Below are 20,991 nucleotides of genomic sequence, written 5' to 3' on the forward strand. Positions count from 1 at the left end.
TCATCACTGAAAGCCGACAGCTTGAGGCTAAATCTGCAAGACATTTTTACCGAAAATATATTTTATGCAAATAAAATTATTTCACACTTCAATTGTCTGCTGTTTTAACCCGTGGCCAAATTATTTATTCGCGTGCCTCACATCTTTTTTCGCTAGTTCCACTTTATACACGTACATAACATAACGGTGTCTTTTAAATTTTTACATTGCCATTATTCAATAAGTGCAGCTGCATCAATCCCCTCTTACGTTCTTTTCTCCCCTAAAACTTCTCATAGCAAAACAAAAGTATTAGTTGAATGATTGTAATTCTGCTTTTTTCCTTATTGCCTCTTTCGCACGAGTCACGTGCTTGCATATGATGTTGACTGAAGTTTATGGTGAGGATTGCCCTTAGTGATTACGAGACATCAGTGTTAATATTGGGGAAGTATCTCGTCTTTGCTAACACTAGCATTCTTTCTTTCGCATACAGAATTGGCTATCTAATCGGCTTTCTGATGGGATACTTGTAGGCTTGTTTACCAAAATTTAGGCTATCTTGTCGCTGATGCACACATGCAGTTATAGCGCGTGTCATTTCAGTGTGTCATTTTGTCATTTCAGACATTTAAACATTTATCTTTTAAAAACAACCACTTAGGGTGGTTCGCACTAATAATGACTGTGTCTCAACTTCTAGACGAGTATCAAGCTTCGTACTGTTCGAAGCATTTGAAAGAAAAGGGGCTTTTCTATGGCATTGTGATGAGTCCAGTTAGGGCCCATTTGGGGTGCAGCAACACGTCCTGATTCCCAGAGCAGTCTTCGTATTTCCATTGTTTCCTTAAAGACACTGCACGCCTAGTCCATCAACTCGCACCGCTGCTTCACAAATACACACCCTTACATGGGCTACATATGTCTGCATCCCGCGAACTGAAAATGTGGCTCACTGTAGTCCCACTAAATACAGTTTTATTCCTGAAGCCGCAACTGAGCTTCATATTGATGCTAGTTGCGTAGGCTTTGGCGGAGTACTCCTAATATACATGGCGGAAGACGCCAATTTATCGCTTATGCATAACGTACCCTTACCAAACCTAAGTGGGATTATACCGGCAGCGAACATAAATTCGTCGCAGTGGACTTCGCCCCTCACAAGTTCCTGCTATGCATACACTACTGTCAATTCAGGATATAGCAGGGCCACATTTTTTTTTGCTAGTTGGTTAGACTACGAGACCCCACTAGAGGATTAGGCAGCTGTTCATTATGGCTTCAGCAATACGTCTCTTCTATCATATACAAGAGTACTCGTTGTAACCCCGCTGCCGAACGTTTGCGTCGGCAAGCACGTGAGATACGAACAATGATTTAAAGGAATGCTCCTTTCCTGTCTTCACTGAGTTTCTGACACCATAATCTACAAGCGTTAAGAACAGCATGACCCTTCCATTAGAGCTATTCTTGACGTTGCTTGGTTGTCATGAAAGGAGTGACCTGTCATTATTTTAGCTTATTTGTTGTAAAAATATTATTCTAGTGAAGGTGCTCCACACGGCGTTGATGTTCTACAGACTCTGATACCTATCATTCTCCACGCCATGCACGATGACACCCCGCCAGGCCACCTTGGCTTTGCTCGGACTCTGCATTGACAATACCAGCTTTTGTAGGGACCTACTCTCTGGAAGTCAGCGAAGCTATACGTTCCCAGCTGTGCCATTTGCAAAGACATAATCAGTCAACGACTTCTCCTACAGGGGCGGTGTATTCAGTTAAGCTGCCGCCCTTGCACTTAAGAAAGTTGGTGTTGACTTTCCTGGCGCACTTTTTAGGTCCACTACGGGGATTCACTTGATTATTATGTGTGTGAAGTACTAGACCTGGTATAATAAGACGGTGGCACTAGCTTCGGATACAGAATCTAGCACATAATTTTTCCTGTGGTACTCAGTAATTTTTCGTCATGGTGCTCCGCATGCTGTGATTTTGTTATGGTGGCTGTTTACGGTGGACGTTGTTGAAGAGCTACTACTTCTTCGCGGATCAGATTATCGATATTTAATACCTTCGCACTAGAAGACAAACAGCCTCAATAAGAGCAGGAATTATATCCGGACCAAAATGATTCCCAGATGACAGGTCAGGTCTGGCCAACGTTCGGAACATGATCATGATGACTGTAGTGTTTTGTGGTGCAGGGGCCAAGTATGACCAAAGAGCGCCGGGACATATTGGCAGTTCCTGCACAATAACGCGATAATTGGCACGCACGTTTGCCCAAGCAATGCACACTCATGATGGCTACCGCAGTGACCTATTTCCCGCATTGAAGCATTAAGGCACGTGATCGCGATTTGTTTGTTATTGTTGTCCGAAATACTCGTTAATTTTATCTTTTACCAAACTAGACTCAACAACCATGACTGTCCAGTTGTATTTAATGTGACTTCCAATTGGTCTATCAGCTATACGCTTTCACGGTTTTTACAATATCAGAAATCTCATAAGCACTCCTTTATAAATAATTTTTATAAACTTTTATATTTTTATAAATAGATTTTTTTAACTATTTGTAATACCAAAAGCGAAGTCTAAAACATGTAATTTTCGACTAATATGATGAAATGATAATATGAAGCAGTTACCCTTGCTCGTTCACGACCGTTTTTTAACCACTAATGCTTCATTTATGAACGCTGTACTGCAGTCGCAGCGCTCTCAAGCCAATACGGTATTGCGAAACGGGGCCGAATTTTTGACCAATGCTTATCTCTCTCGCAAAAACACACACAATGTTTTGTTACGGTATTTTTTATTGAAATAATAAATGCCGTTGTCCCCACTCTACCCAGCGGCTCTTTGGGTACTTATATAGACATCGCCTTTAAGAATTGGCCGGGTTCCATAGAATGTCCGATGTCCATCCTCCAATGTACGAAATGTACATACTGCATCTAGCTCCAGAGGTCTTTATATGTGTGTGAGACCATAATTTATATATTGCATAGATGTCCTATGCTAACGTAAGTATATATATATATATATATATATATATATATATATATATATATATATATATATATATATATATATATATATATATATATATATATATATATATATATATCAGCCAATAAGACCGGCTACCATCATGTAAACCCTGAGGAGCGCTTGCTTTCAAATCTTCAAACCTGCCATCTTTTGAGTGTTAGATAGCTGCAGAAACTCACGGACGAGAGAACACTAGGACAAGCGCTGACTGCCAACAAAAGGTTTTATTCTGCGTACGCAAATATATACCATGAAAAGTAGGAAAGGGGGAGGGAAGGAGCGAATGATCGCCGAAAAGGTATATTGCAGCGCATGCGGCAAGAAGATAAAAGTTTCCGGTAGAGGTAAAACGAATGCGCGACAATACCTCGCTTCTTCCCTTCCCCCTTTGAGAGTTTTCATGGTATAAATTTGCGCACGCACAATGAAACATATTTTATTTTGCAGCCGGCGCACGTCCTTGTATTCTCTTGTACGTATGTTTCTAGCACGGCTTCAGCGTCACGGTTTCGTACCAACTAGCTCGAGCCCAGACTATTAAGATGCCATCTTTTATTTCCTTTGCCCTAACCTAGCTCTTTCTTTTAGGACTGCGCGTTCTGAAAATTTCATGGCGTTTTTTCGTCTCCCATCTTGCGGTCTGCTTACATACTTTTTCTCTTTCACAGAAACACAACTGGTTACTATTTATGTCGTTGAAACGCCCTTACAAAGAAAAAAAAGATCACTGCAATGCGAACATAACTCACAGTGGTGGGAGAAATCTACCATCACTCAATGCTTAACACACTGTTATTTCTTCCTTGATGTAAAACCTCCTCTGCACATTCGTGCTTCTTAAAGTGGAAACTTGACTTAAATCTTAGGTTGTGTACTCCGTTAACGCAAAAGTATCTGCAAAAAGAAAAAAAACGAAGATTTAGAAATATGTAAAGCGCTAGAACATGAATAGTTCAACTCAACTAAATGTATCATTATACCACCCTATCAGGGAACATTTTCATGTTAGTTAACTAAAACTGAGGTCCTATCATGTACTAAGGCACAGGAAAGTTCAGTCAAGGGAAAAAGGAAGAAAAATCTGTGGATCCTGCGCGTTACGAGAATAGGTTTAAGCGAAGCTTTTATTGATGCCCGCCAAGAACGGTGCAGCCGTGAAAGACCATTTTCAAGTTGTGAACACACTACCGAGACACATATTTCCACTACGAACCACCTCACTAAACGTTAACATGTTACGCTCGATCATGCACATGAAATGCATGACAACGAAGCAATGATGCAACGGCCGATGCAACGGCCGAGGTGACATAAAGATGACGGTAAGAAGACAATGCCCCAATGATGAAATGACGACGATGATATGATGCGAACGTCATCAGGACACTAAAATAACTACGAGAAGATAACGCCGCGGATGTGATGAGTTCGGGATGACGATGACGGCATGAAGGCCCTGAGATGAAGTCGCTGTAGCTGCAACGTTGGCATGACGGCGATGTGTTGAGGATGGTGTATCGACCACGAAATCGCAAGGGTTCAAGCAATGACAAAGGCATGAAAAAGGTGATGTGACCACGACGGCAAGTCAACCTTGGGACAACACTGGTGTGTTGATGGTAGTACGATTGTGTGACGTCGACTTCAGAAAGACCATGGGATGGCGATACTGGAGGGACAGCAATATAGTACGCCGCTAGTGTGGCGGTGGTGGTATTACGGCAATGGTTTGTCATAATGACTTTTGAGAGATTTAGTTTAATGAGATTCAGGTTTACATACAACAATGTAACATACACCGACCCATCAGGAGGGAGGCGAAAGGCTCTTTGCTTGACTTGGCCTACCCTCCTGGTAATAGACTGTGCCAATTGAGGCGCTTATCAATTTTCTCGTATGGCGGCCCGTCTAATTATCACACAGAATAAAACAATTATTTTGTGCTAATAGACCCGATTCATAATTATAAATATTGTTGAAATACATATGTACAACGAAAAAGGGAGAGGTTGACATTGGTTAGCATTGTTAGGACGATGTCGCCGTGATGACGTCAGTACATTCAATATTAATCATGTATATGGCAAGAGCTAATCGCCAAAAAAAAAAAGCAGTCCGCAACCAGCAGCCAGCACCGCCAGAAAGTATAAGGAAGAGGAAAAAAATCCCTTTAAGCGCAATCTTCGCAACACAATAATGAAAAAAAGAAAAAAAAAACTGTGTCCCTTTGACGACGTATAAGGGTGTTTGGGTAGACGGCAGAGAGGTGAAGGGGGGGAGTCTATGTGGTAGAGGTTTAAAACGCTTCCTATTGTGTACCGCCGAAGGAATAAAAGCAGAATCCCTGTTTAGGTTTTCAGAATATGCTTTTAGACACCATTCGTTCTGAATCCATTCTCTCCTCGACTACTCTACATATTTGCCTTTTCCTTTCGTTTACTATCCTTTGTCCAGAAATTTGTTTTCTACTATTATTGAAGGGGCACTGCGCTCGCTGTGAAGCCCGTCTCGCAAGCCCTTTGTTTTTTTGCGCCTTGCTTTGGTTCTCATGTCATTGTCTTAGCGAGTCCAACAATAAGCGTTCAAGCAGGAACGGGGAGATCCTTTCTCCCGCGCTTGTCGTCTCTCTTACACGCACCCGGCTCATGAATTAAGCTTCTCGCTTCGAGAAAAAGTTCAGCCTAGACACTGTGAAAAACAAGGAAGTGCACTGAAACTTGATCACGCCTTGTTCTCCTTTGTTCGGGCTCGTCCACGGGCATAAACTCTCGTTATAGTAATAGCATTTACTGTGTTTTCATTTTATGTATATTTTCTGCCTTTTAGCGCGGCAAACAACTTCGGTATTTTGCTTCTTGTAATGTACCATGCCAACTTGCGCGCCTCAGTTTAAAATGTGTTGTCGTAGCTGATAGAAGGAAATAAGAGGAGCCTTGGAAACGAACACAAAAGAAGTTAGACCAGATATTCGAAACTATGAACTGTAAGAAGAAGCAGGTCGGCGCACATGTGTTTTGTACAGTAGAAGAGGACATAATGAAATGTGTGAGCAATCAGCAGAACAGCAGTTGCTCTTCCAACATGTTTTCCTACGTGTGGGCGCCCGTAGCTGGGTTGGTGTGCTTCGCAAATTTTACCTGGATGCCCTACATTCATGCCTACAGTGCAGGGACTAAAGACGCAACTACGAGACGTCTGTCTATAATACGCGGCCAGACTACAATTTTCATAATGAGAAATTCCGCACGTGACAGGGCTGTAAACAGATGAACATTATTTACAGCGGTATTATGTGCAAAAGGTGTGTTTATTTCCTTTGTGAGTGCCAGCACCCCTGTCACGTCAGCCACCGGATATAACATACCGACTCTCAGGTACTTCACTGCGGGTAGGCTTGGTTTCGCTTTGGGTCTCGTCTGCCTTACAAAAAACCCTGCAGTCTCTGAAGTCTCCATTCAAGCAGGAATCACTTCTCATGGACGTCAGGCTCCAGTGTACGAAAGTCTACAACTCGTATCAAAATGAGATGTTGCACTGATTACAAGTCAATTTTGTATATCAGTGAACGTTCAGGCTGACGACGCAGCCAGAGCCATGCACTACGTGTTGACAAAATCGTTCGGAGTACCGTCCATGATAGGAAGATGTGGCGAGTCTGGTACACACAGTTGCTTGGCTTCGCATCGATCTCTGTGGTGCCACACGAGACTTTATTAAAAGGCTCTTCATAAAATTCATCTACATTGTGGCTTTTGCACTTAGCGAAGCTTCGTAACACACGTCTTCCCCTCATCACACGTAACGTTGCCTTCACGTCCTATACTTTAGTTCTAAAAATTCTTGGAAAGCCTCGCATATGTGCTTAGAGGAACACTCCTGGGGACATACAACACACACACACACACACACACACACACACACACACACACACACACACACACACATATATATCTATATATATATATATATATATATATATATATATATATATATATATATATATATATATATATATATATATATATATATATTGTCACGATTCACAAGCATCAAGAACAAATAAAGAAGGACAGGACACTTTAATTGCAGGTAAACTGAAAGATCGATCGCGCAGGGACCTCTTCTTCTCTTCTGCAATGCGCGAGATCTTCGCCTTTCCTTACGTGCCGCGTACTGGATGTAGCATTTGCCTCCCTCCAAGAAGATGCGTCAAGAAGATGCGGCAAGAAGATGCGTCAGACGAGGTTTAGGTACTTCTTTCATGAAGAATAGGGCTTCATGCGCACAATGTGCACACCTTCTGGTGGACGCGGCCTCACCCAGGAGGGAGCAGGACTATCAGGGATAACCTCATAGTTCAGGTCGCTGAAGCGCCGTAAAACCTTGTACACACCAAAGTACCGCCTGAGTAGCTTTTCTGGAAGCCCTCGCCGACGGATGGGACTGCAAACCCACACTTTGTCGTCTGGCTGATATTTTATTTATTTATTTATTTATTTATTTACTTATTTATTTATTTATTTATTTATTTTTTATTTATTTATTGTACCTTCAAGGCATACAAGCATTATAAGGGGAGGGGTCAATCATTCAACATAAATACAGTTATTTGCACATACACAATTAAACATTAAAAAAAATGGGAACGAATGTAATTTCTAATAACAAAGAAAATTCACACTGTCTTTACGGCAAGAAAATACTATTGCAGCCGATTAAGACACTAAGAGATGAAGTTTCCAACCGAAATAGGGAACGTTTACCGAAAAAAAAAAAGGTTGGAATGCTTTGAATTGCGCTGGAAAGAGTTTCACGAAAATGGTCACAGGCGGGAGGCGGGAAGCTGGTTCCCGTCGAGGCTGGTTTAGGGCTGGAAAGAAGACTGCGAGTATTACTGCGAATATCCGAATGACTGTGAATATCCCGGTGCGCTGTTGCAGAGTTCCTTCAACAGCGCACCGTTTGCGTCGACATTGCTTGAGCGCAGGAGCCGTCGCATGCTGTACAGCAGCTGGGAAGGGCGGTGATCTCCCGCCTCCACCGAAGTAAGCAGGTGCTAGATGGGCGGGCTTTAAGACGTCATGAGGAGGTCAAAAATACAGCGATTCAGGTGCTGGTAGGGGGCAACCCTAAAGCGGCAGCGTTGACGTCGGCCACTTGATAAGGACCCTCAGCAGTTAGGTTCAAAAGTAAGTAGGGATACCGAGGAGTCTCTGAGATGATGAGGTGTAGATCGAAAGAGGCTTCGACCTGGGCGAACCAAACCTTTGATTCCTTGCGCCAAAACGTGAACAGACAAAGCGGTACAGCTTCGACGTCCTGCGGGCGTGAGGAAAAGTCACGAGGAAGGTTTGCCCGAGGGTGGTAGGTTGTTGGGGTCGGTTATCTCGGTGTCCAGAGTCAACAATGTCGTGAACCGACAGGTTGCAGCGGAGCGCCAGGACCAGAGGACCAGCGTAGCAGGCTCTTAGAACGGATTAGCGCGTGCTGTGCTTGCACCGCGAGCACGCGCAGCCCAACTTCCTTTTCGTAATATTTTGCCATGTCGACCGAGGGCGCTGGCACACAGTTCAGCGGTACTTTGTAATGACCTGTATATTCTGCTATTTCTGCGCCTTAGCACCAGTTTGACGTGACTGAGATGTCAACCACAATCCGGATGCAGCTAATACGCCTGCGCAGCCAGCGCAAACTATCGTTTCCCGCCACGGTGACATGTGTTCGCCTTAAAGCACCTGGTGGCATACCTTCTACAAACTTTTGCATGTGAAACCTGTATAAAAGCTGCAGTCAATTTAGATTCTGTGTCATTCAGTAAGCACCTCGATACACGTGGTTCACTATTTGGAAGATATACCACTTAAGTATGAGAAAAAGAGACGAACAGCCATCAAAACTGCAGTAAGGTTCCCCTGAGCGCTCATCCGTTCCTTTTGATTTTCGCTCCGCTTGTTCACCGTTACACGGCTGTAATCACTTGCAACCATTGAAGCATTTCTCAGCACTAGCCGAAAAGCTTGCAACTGAAAAGAATACAGCGATGTTTACTTTTGTGAACGCGCATGCGTATGAGTGCTAGAGCGCACACTGCCCTATCGGCTCTCGCTGCTCCTAAACACCTACGCTGTCCTCATTACACATGTATGCAAAGTAGGACTCGCGCGGACGTGCCATACACAGATGCCGTTGGAGTAGAACGCCCCCTTGTAAACGTTCGCTTACAAACTAAATTAATTAGCATGGTGTCAGCGCGCACAGGCAAACATGAACATTTCACACTCGATGACCGCGGACACTTGCTGTAAAAGTGCTGGCGTGAGGAATCGCGGCAGCAGCAGCAAGTGAAGTGACGCTTTAACGCAATCTGACGCGTGAGAACAGCGCCCACGCAAAGCTATGAGCCATCGGCTCACTTAGATTGTTCCCCCAAAGCAGACCGCTTTCAAGATAAAGCGCAAGCCCATGCGACCGCGCGCGGTCTAAGTACAATGCCCCGCCTCCTTCCGCTCTGCCGATGGCATGAGCGCGACGAAATACGGTACGAATCCGTCCTTGCGCACACCACATTGAGCCGCCATCGTCGCCTCAACGTCGCACTCTTTCACTCGCACACATAGCCTATGGAGCGCGATGGCGATGTTATCCCAGTACGTCTGTATCGGAAACAATACCTCTTGTAAAGGCCAGAGGAGGTCAACCCGTCGAGCTTCTGCCAACCTTCGTCCTCCGCGACGTCTCACTTCGTTTGTCCTTCCCGCGTTCAGCCGACGTTACCTACACTTTCCTCAAGGTGGCGTTACGTTGGCGCACGCTCGCGCTACTTCGTACTTTAACCGCCGGGCAATTTTCTTCACCTGCAGTCGCCTTCCTCGTTCGCTTCCTTCGGGGCTTTAGGAAGACACCGCTAATTCAAAGAGCTGGACAGTTGGAGCTGGACTTTTACGCATAAATTATCTTTATTATTCTTCTTTATTATCTTTATTATTCTTTATTAGTCCACGCTACAGCGGTATTAACATACCGCTGTAGCGTGGACCTTCTCTGACGTCCCTGTGAAATCGCGCCGTACGCACAATGCGGTGGTTTGGAGTGGTTTACGAAATGCAAGGAGATTCCGAAGAACATAAAGGAATGACCGTTCTCGGTGCAGTTCTGTTCCACAACCGAAAGTAAGAAGCAATCAGTGAAACCTTTTTCGTCCGGAACCATCCAAGATATGTGTAGCGTTATATTAACCTTGTGGCTTGCGTGTGCTGCTGCTGTAGCTGATTTCTTCAAGTGTTGCGGGAAGAGTAGTGTTTGCGTATGTGTCTACACTCGCGTAGTGTTGTATTTCACGTTCCGATGCACGTAGTCTTCACTTTTCCTCTTGTGTGCGTCTTGTACTTCTTGCTCGTGTTTCCTCTTGTACGTGTTTGGTGCCAGTATACTGAGTTAGGGTCTATGGATGATAAAGTATAACACGTACATTAATGTTTTCACGTTGTGGATGCGACGCAGTTATACGCGGTCAATGGCTCCTCCTTGTCTTGTGGTAAGCATGTAGTCGTCCATAGAAGCTGTTAGACAGACTCGTACACTGTTTCTCACCGATGCGCATGTGCGCGCGGAAAGTGAGTCCTTATCCCGCCACATCTGCAGTCCGCTGTTAAGACCAGAAACAATGAGCTTATGCTGCATATTATCCCCCTGCATTGGGAAAGGGTTCAGAAACGGGCGACTGTCAGCAGAGTATAGCCCGATATTCGGGATCGGCCTAAAGTTTTTGGCCATGTACGGACGGGCAGAGTTTTACGACCTACTGCCCATATATTGCTACGCATAAAAAGAAGTGAATGGTGTAATCGCAGGAGGGAAATAAGGCAAAATGGAAGCAGACTATCAAAGCAGCTATTCATAGGATGTCTTATCTTGTTGGCTCATTCTTTCGGCCTTTTTCTTTTTTTTTTGGTCGAACGCACCGCTGCGTCTGACAAAGGACAACAAAGGGACGCCATTGCGGTCAGTAAATGTGTGTGATAAAACTTTGAATTCAACGCTGCCGTGTAATGCGACCCGTTCCTGTAAGGCGTATCGGGACAGATTTGGTCTTTCCAGGAGGACAGGCGCACGACCCTCCGAGAAAGAAAAATCACCGCATATACGAAGCAGAACATGAGCGCGAAATAAGCCTTTTTTTTTTTTTTGGAACATCAGATATCTCGGAAGGAATATCGCGGAAAAGCGAAATGAAGAAGAAATGAAACCAATGTGGGGCGAAATTGCTCGCGCTAACGGTAAATGCTTTGCCAACGCGCGTTGTCTAGGACAGTGTTTGACAAAGGCAGGGGAAAGGGAAATGGATCAAGATATTCCTGAAAGTGAGTCCAAGAAAAAAAGTAAGAAGGTTGAACAAACGCAAAGATTCTCTGCCGCTATTCCAGTCTCCTTATCTCAGCCTGTCAGGGGAACTCGGTACGCGACAAGCGCTACGCCAGCACAGAAGCCAGGCCAGACCGCTTGTGCTCTGTCCAATGTTGCTCTTGGTGCCGTTGTCGGGGAAGGGGATGGGGAGACTCTGTGCCGCAGTGGAGCAGCAGGCATTGCTTTATAACTAGAACGAGCGAACAAAGCTGTTTGTAAACGATTTGCAGCACAACTGGAACAACCTGAACGCATTAATGTAGTTTAAGGGCACTTAGTCAACAATACCATGACATATTGCAAAGATAACACCCACTATTGGCGTAAGCCAACACTAGAAGACTTCGGCTACGCTGAGGCAACAGTAACATTCTACGGTTGGTGCGGTTATCATAGTAATGTTGAAAAAGCAATTATTATAAACAAACATATTACAATAATAACTGCTGCATTGGTACAGGCCGATGTTGGTGATTACCCGTTAAGTTCCGACATATGCGGTAGTTCTTGTAGTACCTTACAGACAGCTAGCAATGTCTAGTTGGTTTAACAGTGTTGCATGACTTTTCCAGTAGCACCCTGTGAGCTATCATAAGTGCATACTGTGTTGCTCCCGCACTTGAAGAATACAGTTTATAGCATAATGGTTTGCTAATATAAACCCAAGTAATCATAGTCACATATGGTTTGTCGGACCTGAGACATTTGTGATGTTTTGAGTTAATCAAATGATGCTGGCCCTCGCTGATCAGTTGGAGAAGGCACTGAAGCAGCCAAGCGCACTCTTTATGCTACAGTTCGTCTCAATTTTGGTAGAACTATGGCACTCTTGTGCTATTTAAATTCTCTTTGAAATTTGTCGTAGTATATACACTTTGCGTTTCGCGCTCTTTAATCTTTATTGAATATGTATACCAACGAAAAACCAAAATATGCATAATAATTTGCATGCTAATTTGTGTAATAAATATGCATACATAACTAGCAAACAAATAAATGAAACCTGTTGTTGGGCTCATTAGAGTTCATCCTCCACGAAATTCTTTCCATGAGCACGGACCACGTATGCGGAAAGGTTCACAGTCCCGGGGCTTCGATCTCACAACAAAACTCTGTAAATAACAACCCCTTCTGCCTCACCTGTCTAGCAATAGCATCGCGAGCGGAATATATTTCAGCAGGTACATCGCACTGTGTTGCTTTTACCAGGACGATCTGCGATCCAGAATGAATTCTCACTGGAAACACTGCACCACGCGCAAACCTCGCATGTAGCATACCCTTTATAAATGGGCTGACACAGTATACCAGGCAACTCCTTCCTTATACTTGTCAATGATTGTTCATTAGTTAAACATAAATAATTTACCACTACAGCAGGCTACAATATTGTGCCATGGGTAAATCGCTGGGTATTCGGTGTTTGAGGGAAACAAACAGTTAACTAAATCTTATGGAAACATGAAACACTGTCTTTCTGGTTACATTACATTAGGCAGTTACAATTTGTCTCTAAAGCCCTACGGGAAACTTGAGCTCCTTTGTATATCTGCTCAAGTGAGACACTGACCTTAACGTCATGTCTGCAATCGGTCCGGTAGAATGGTTACAGGTACTACTCACACCACTTAGAAATGCATGGCGAACGACTACGAAACACAGTCAACGTGAGTGCGTCGCGTTGCCTCCGCCACCACGGTTTCAAGAGCAGCACTCTATTAGTAAGACTAATACGGCGACTAAGCCGCTTCACTACACCTGCATCGGGACAAACGATTCATGCAAGCACGCTGGTAAGTCTGTAGAGTGTGACGGAAAAACAACGGGACAATGGTGTTTGCGTGCTGGTGGAGGGTGGTGGGGGGCAACGTACAGGCTCCGTCACTCGAATTGCTAAAGCGACTGGTCATGTACGCTGTGCAGTTTGCGCAAAGCCGCATGAAGACGAACCGGTTTGTTGTATGGAAACCGCTCTTGCTATCCTGCAGCTGCTATAGAAACGATGTCTTTTGTTGCGGTACATTGCCTAGAACATTTTGGCACTATAGCTGTGGCGCTGTGTTCGACACACAATTGAAACCATGAGTCGCAACGAGGTGGATGACACCAACCGGCCCGACTGTCCTCGCCCTCTTTACCTCTGCCCATATTTTCTCACTGATATATTATAACGCTCTTTAATTACACACTTTATGAAGCTGGTGGCGAAAAAAAAATGCCAATAGGTTTCTTTCACTTTGTGTCCTGCTTCTTATGCGCGTTCGTATTTTTACTTCCAATACCCGTTTCCTCCACTGTAAGGTTCTGCTATTTTTTGTTTTCTTTTCTTTTTTTCTTTTGGCTCGCAGGGTGGGCGATCATGTAGCTGCCTGGCAGGTTAATTTATTGCTCCCGCAGCGGTGAGGCTTATCTGGGCGTGCAAGGCCGCTACGCAGGCTGAAGGTAGGAAGATTATACATATATATGTCTCAGCTGAAGGAAAATGTGCGATAGCACGGTTGTTCCACCCTCGTGCTATCGTTATCTTATTTTTATATGCGTAGAGGAACTATATTGCTGCTTCCCTTTATGTTCCATCAAATTCATTATGTTTATGTAACGTGCAACTGGACCATTGTTTCCCTAAAAATAAACATATCTGGGCGAGCATCCTTTCTGTGGTCCCACGAAGTATGCAGTGTCTACTTTGATAAGGCCAATGTTCCACAGAAAAACCACGTAGTTCAAAAAAGTATAATTATTCAGGTATATTGACAGAGTCAAACAACAATGGCGCGGCGAGGTGGGCATGTTTCCGTTGGTATTACGCAGGAAAGTGGCTAATGCAACCGGTAGTTCGAGCAATCGCACTGAGCACACACTGTAGAGTTAATACTGCGAGGCCACCGGACCTCTCCACTAATGACATCTGACCATCAGGCAAATTATTTTTGACGCCGAAAGCATCGCAACCATAGGAATATTGTCTCTTATAATACGAATGTTAGCCTGAACATCGGTATATTCGACGGGAAGTGGCTGCCTGTTGGTGCAGGCATATACAGAACCGTATCAGCACTCAGCACCTCAATATAGTAGAAGGCTCTGATGTTGGAAAGGCGTGAAACGAATGTAGCTTGCTTGTCCGATTTATAGGTGTGCATATGGCAAGGTATGGTTATCTTCCGACACTATTTATTCGTTTATTTACCCTAAAAGTGAAGAACCTGGAAGAGGGGGGGGGGGGAAACAAGTACAGGACGTTGCTTAATACAACTGGCAAAAGCATTACAAAAATTATACCACTAACATAATAATAAGCACGAAAGGAGATGAGGAATATACAAATTAAACTTATTTAAACAATACGTTTTCTATAACATGGTACTTATTATAGAAATAGCATAACGCAATTACAAACGCGATAAGAGTACTGTAAAACAACAAATGCAAGCCAGAATTATAAATAAAACAATTTCACCTACATTTAACTCTAGAGGCAGACCTCACGAATGTCTTCGTTCTTACGAATATCGTGGTCTGTCATTCGCCATATGCGTTCGCAAGTTGTTATTAATTGGAATGAGTTTGGGTACCCAGTATTAAGTGATAACCAATGATGAGGATTAAATTGAAAGCATGAAACTATACCTAATGCCAAGTACCTCTTCCAACAAAACTTCTCAGAGTACATAATGCGCCGAAAGAAAAAGAAAGGGTGTTTATCATAGTCAACCCATATCTTGTAAAATGAAACGGAAAATTGCCTTTGTATCCGCGGTGGTTGCTTAGTGGCTATGGTGTTGGACTGCTAAGCACGAGGTCGCGGGATTGAATCCCAGCCCTGGCGGCCGCCTTTCGATGGAGACGAAATGCGAAAACGCCCGTGTACTTAGATTTAGGTGTACAGTGCTGAAGCCCAGGTGCTCCAAATTTTCGGAGCCTCCCACTACGGCGTGCGTGATAATCATATCGTGGTTTTGGCACGTAAAACGCCATAATTTAATTTTATGCTTCCCCTGTCCACGCTACATTGGGCCACTAAAATTCAGTGTAAGTTCTGGAGCCACGCGAATATGTGTTTTCTTGCGTGCTCCAGTTGCGGTCGAGTGTACTGACAAAATTTGTAAATTATTGCCGAACTGCATGGAACGAAGTCTTACGAGTAGCTATAGCATACGAACTGTGTTGTGAACACGGCCAAATCCAGCAATACGAGACTACACTTTACGTTAGGAAAGTTTGAAATTTCGCACCGATTTGGCATCTTCCAAAAGCTCCCGGTGTAATCCGCAGCTCATACCGCCACACAAGACCACGAGAGGTGGTGAAGTATACGTAGGTCTCCGAGGCTCAAAACTCGTGCGAGGAACCGGCTTCTTCTTTCCTTGGTAAAGAGGCGTTAGTTCGTCCGTTGTGCAATTGCTTTCCGCATCGCTTCATTTCGCACTATCGGCGCACCATTGCTGTGGACATTTGATTAGGTTGTGTGCAGCCCCACATTAATATAAATGCACGCATACGCGCTGTGTTTCCACAAAGGCGGTTAATTTTTGGCAACATTTGGAAAGTTAGCCAAGAAACGCAGAACGCTGTACATCTATAAATTACGGCAGTACTTATCTCACAATGACTGTCTACGCTATTGCATTTAGCATTTTGAGCAATCTAACAGCAGATCTGATTGCTACCGCCGAAATGCGTCATGTTTGAGCCAGCAGCCGGGCTCCTCTCGCGCACTTCTGGTAATTATAATTTATTGGCATCTTCTTTAAAACAGAAGTGGGGGGGTGGGGTAGTGACAAACAGTCACCTAGCCTGCTCAGTTTAATCAGGAATACTGTAAAAGTTTTTAATTCCACCATTTTTGCATACGTCTCCATAATCTTTTTTATTCCTGATAGATTTTCTATATACCTCGTACCTCCACCTATGCTTGTAACGGATACGCTCATATCAGTTGCTTTCCTGCTTTGTTTCCCACTAATATTCGAAACGTCTAAAATTCTTATCTCGACAGCTGACTGGTTGATGCTTCCGCCCACTTTATATCCAAGTGCTTCTGGAAGCGCTACGTTACCTCCGGATTTCACCGGGGGAATCCCTTCGCATTTCATTAGGATGTGCTTAGTGGTCTCCATAATTTTGCTCCGACGTACACAAGCCTCAACCTATTGCGAATATTTGCTCCAGTATGTTTTTTGCGCTCTGGCAAACTGCTCGAGTGTGAAATATCAAGACACTGTCCTACGTGTTATCCTGCAGATTTTCCCTTTTAATGTCTTTCTTTGCACGTAAATGTTTATTACCTTTTTTGTTTCCATTCTTTCCAGCCAATTCACTGCTTCTATGTTGCTCACTTTCTTTCTGACAACTCCTGGTTGTCTATGCACACTTTAAGTTGCCCTGCACTTCGCTTCCACCTTAATATTTTCCGCCAATCTGTGTCCACGCTTTTTAGATACAAATACTTGTGAACTTTAGCCGCCCAGTTATGTTGATCAATGTTGTTCATGAGTGTTCCTTCAAAACCAACTTTGCTTTGTGGTTCTAGAATTTCAAAAGATGCCCAGCCATTTCACCCTGCACTGCCCTATGTGTGGTTTTACCCTGGGCTCCCAAAGGCAACCGCCCTACCGATCTTTGGGTAACTCACAACCCCGACAAAATACCCGATTTGAAGTACAGAATAGCATTTGCGAACGTTTTCGCTGGCTTCATTACCCCTTTCCAGATTCCACGCACCCCCTGATAATTATTGTGCCCCCCCCCCCCCCAGAGTGATGTCTGTTTAATTACTGCTGCCTTCCGCTTCCCCTTTATTTTCAGATTATATTGGTCCATGGATGCTTGAGTGAGTCTTTCCTTCGTTTATGTATACGCCGAGGTATTTATATTGCTTGACTGTGGGTTTAACTTGCTGTTGAAAGGACTCCACGTAGTTACTCGTCTCATCATTAAAGATGATAGTTCCCGCTCTCTCTGTGCTAAAATGAAGGCACAGGTTTGTCGCTGCGTTCCCACAGATGCAGTGCAAGTGTTTTACTCTTTGTACTCGGTTATATCTATGCATATCCCTCAGCAACTCCTCCAAATCGTCATCTGTGCCTTAGTACTTCAGATATTCCATAAGAATTCCCTGTCTACTTTGTGGTAGGCTCCTATAATATCTATAAATGGCGTCTACGTAGGTCTATTATGAAATGCTGAAATATCTATGGACTGAATTAGTGCAAACGTATTATTCTCTTAGTGTCTGCCAGGCTTGAACCAATTCTGAAGCTCCCCGTGTACATCGCTTGTTTCTACCCACTTCGACAGTTCTAAATTTATGCCTCGCATTGGCATTCTATCTAACATTGACGTTAGTGTACCTGGCCCATACGAACTCGTCTATCCTTATTATCTTGGCCTTTGTAGATGAGGTTCATCTTCGTTTCACGCCATCAGCTGGATTTTACTTCGTTTTAATCACTTGCTCTATGACACTAGTCATCAGTGCCTGGCTCTATGCCCCGAGGTTATTGAATGTATTGAGATTTCATCAGGCCATGCAGCTGTTTCATTAGGTAAATGTTCTGCTTTTTTCCAGCAATTCGTTTCTTTAGGAAATTTTGATTTCTCTGGCTTCTTCGTTGTAGCTGGATTTGTTTGGGTCTAAGTAACTCCTTATTTCGCACCGAAGTTTCTGATGACGTCTCTGATGTTCCAAAGCACATCGTCTCCTTCGAAGATGTTACCGTCTTCATTCCTCATAGCCATTTGCGAATTTTTAATTGGTGCTGCCAGTGTTGTTACGTCGTTGCAGACTCTTTTGGTGGGCTTTTGTCTCTGTGGCGAATGTCATGCACCGAACGTTCATTGATGCGTTTAGTTTTCTGTTGCACGAGCTCACTCGCCCCCCAGTTCTTTTTTTTTTCGATATTTCTTCCATCTACGATGGACCGCTTTTTCATCAAATCCCAACTTTGTTGACCTTTCTATGATCCCTTGACGTCCATTTACGCTCTTCTATAGTTTGCTTTATTTCCTTGTCCCACGACTAACGTGTTTTGCGCTTTTCAATCCAGCAATTTCGTTGGCGTGTCTGTCTTATCTCCTGCTGCTTATGAACGTCCACTATTTCCTTACATTCCCTGACTCTTGCAGGAAACGCCTCTTCTGCGTGTTTTTTTTTGTGATCTCTGTTATTTGCTGTACCTACATATTTAAAAGCTAATTATGATGCTATTGTTTCCTGTTTGGTTCTCTCTGGTCACGCTGCGCTCTCCTGCGGCAGGCCCGCGAAATCAGCCTTCTTTTCCGGTACCCTCCGATGTTTCACTGGTGGCGTGCCGGTGCGGACTATAGTGATGACAATTATTAATTCCCTGCCTACGGGCAATCATGCCGCAGCGTTGAAGCGTTAGGTTCCTGCGATTGAGAAACCCGCGTGACGTGCATGCGATTACGTGCAGCACAGGAATAATTTACGACCATTCGTTCATTTTAAGTGCGGCGTAATTGGGGCAGCCAGATAGATGCATAAATAGACACAAAGTGGCGGAAGTAGGCGGAGAATGGTAATCGCATTCCCTGGTGCATAAAACGTCCTTTCGATGCGAACACGGTACCCGGTTTCAGTGACATTCGCGGTGATAAGCACACTGAGAGGCTATTCGGGATAAGCACACACAGCTGCTGCAGAATAAAACTAAAACCGAAACGGCATGTTAAAGAGTCTAGGGGGTCCACTATCATTACCAATAAATCTTGATCCCACTTTACTTCCACATTTGATGACGCTGGCAAATCATTGACTGCCTCGTATCAGTTTCATGAGTAGGGCTGGGTACGCCACAGCATGGATGTGAGCTCATGACAATGCAGACAGATACTATTGACCTACCCGAGACCATTAACAGCGACACCGATACCGCAATTAATCAATGCTGAACAAAATTGGCACCGTGTTGTGATATGCTACGCAGCACACATCTATACAGGTATAACTTATCGCTGCACCCGGACGCCAAGGCTCCTCACAATTTTTACTGTTTTTCCTTCGAGCATAAGTATGAATCAAATAGTAGCGCAGGTGAAAAAAATAAACAAGCAAATGACGCTGCTCATATTTATTTAGATGAAATTCTGGGCCAGATATCGGATTTCCAAATAATATGGAAGAAGGAAATATAGAATAGGATGGCGAAAGAGTGGCTTTACGCAAATAGCCAGGCTGGAATCTGTGAAACGAAACAGTCAGAAAATACGTCTAAAATCGTGATCATACAAGTTTTTTGGGTTATATGGGCCCAAATTGTTAGGGTGCAAATTTTGAGACTCGCAGACAGTGAGCTCATTTTCTCTGTGGCATCCTCACATTCCCCTCTCCGGATATCTAGAGAAAGCAATGATTTGTTTCGATCACTTGCCTTTCTTTTTTTTACGTTTTCCAACACGGCAGGTTTTTTTAGCATTCAACATTGAAGCAGTAAAATATTGGTGTTGTGCAAATGTGCACACGGTTGCGACATCAGTAGATTCTTGAAAGCACTGCCACCCACTTTAATTTTATGTCAACCACATATCTCTTATATGCTTGTTTTGTTGTCCGCAGTGACGAGTCAGTGACATGGAGCCGTTTGCTTGAGCACAAGAGTCAACACCTAATTTTTCTTTAAAACTGAGTCTAATACCAATTACAGTAAACACTACAGCTCACATGAGCCATGGAAGACCCACATTGTAGTGTTGACGCTATCCCAGCTCTGTCTTGTTTCAAAGAACAAGAGGCGCCTCCTTGCTCGAGATTGCCCGCGCGTCCAAGAGGAAACATATTCGGAACGGTGGAAAAGAAATATCGGTCCTTGTTATTTAAGGATCTCTCCTTGCAAGGGAACTGTAGGCAATCTTAAACAGAACGGATTGCTATAAATGTGTGATGCGAACATGCAGAGACTGCCTTACAACGCCTCTCTTGCGTATCTATTCGACCCTCGTTGCAGCGGACATATAGGGTAGCAAATAAATACGAATAAGTCCGTTATTATGCCTAGATTATCAGTCTGAAAGATAACCGTTTTTAGAGAATCCCTGTAAACCTGTGTTGGAAGACAGGACAAAGGACGCGAGGAGGAAGCAAATGAGGAAATCACCGACAGGCACTATGCAGACACTGCGATTTTTTTTTCTAGCGTCACCTAAAACCGTTACTACGCCCTTGCGGCGTGTGCCGGGGCGTTTTTACGCGCCCAGAGTGGGTGGACTGCACGAAGCCCGAATGATGCTGGCGGTAACACTGAATGTCGGGAAAAGTACCTTCACACACTCAGCTGAACAAGTCTGAGCATTACGAGAGGCCATCTGAAAGGAAAGCAGTCATCATTTATTTAGTCTGCCCAACTACTAGCAGGGCCTCGCACTGGCACGGGCGGACCTACTGCGACGTGATAAGAATACACTGAAGCCGAAGTCACCGACGCCTATTCAGGAGAAAGAATCACTTTGTATTCTTTTGTTCGTTCCCGTATCTTCTCCTTTTCGGAGCCGTAAGCCTCTTATACTGAGCACATGCTCCTCTGCCGTGAA

Source organism: Dermacentor albipictus, chromosome 1 (assembly GCF_038994185.2).
Source record: "Dermacentor albipictus isolate Rhodes 1998 colony chromosome 1, USDA_Dalb.pri_finalv2, whole genome shotgun sequence".
In the NCBI taxonomy this organism is placed as follows: Eukaryota; Metazoa; Arthropoda; class Arachnida; order Ixodida; family Ixodidae; genus Dermacentor; species Dermacentor albipictus.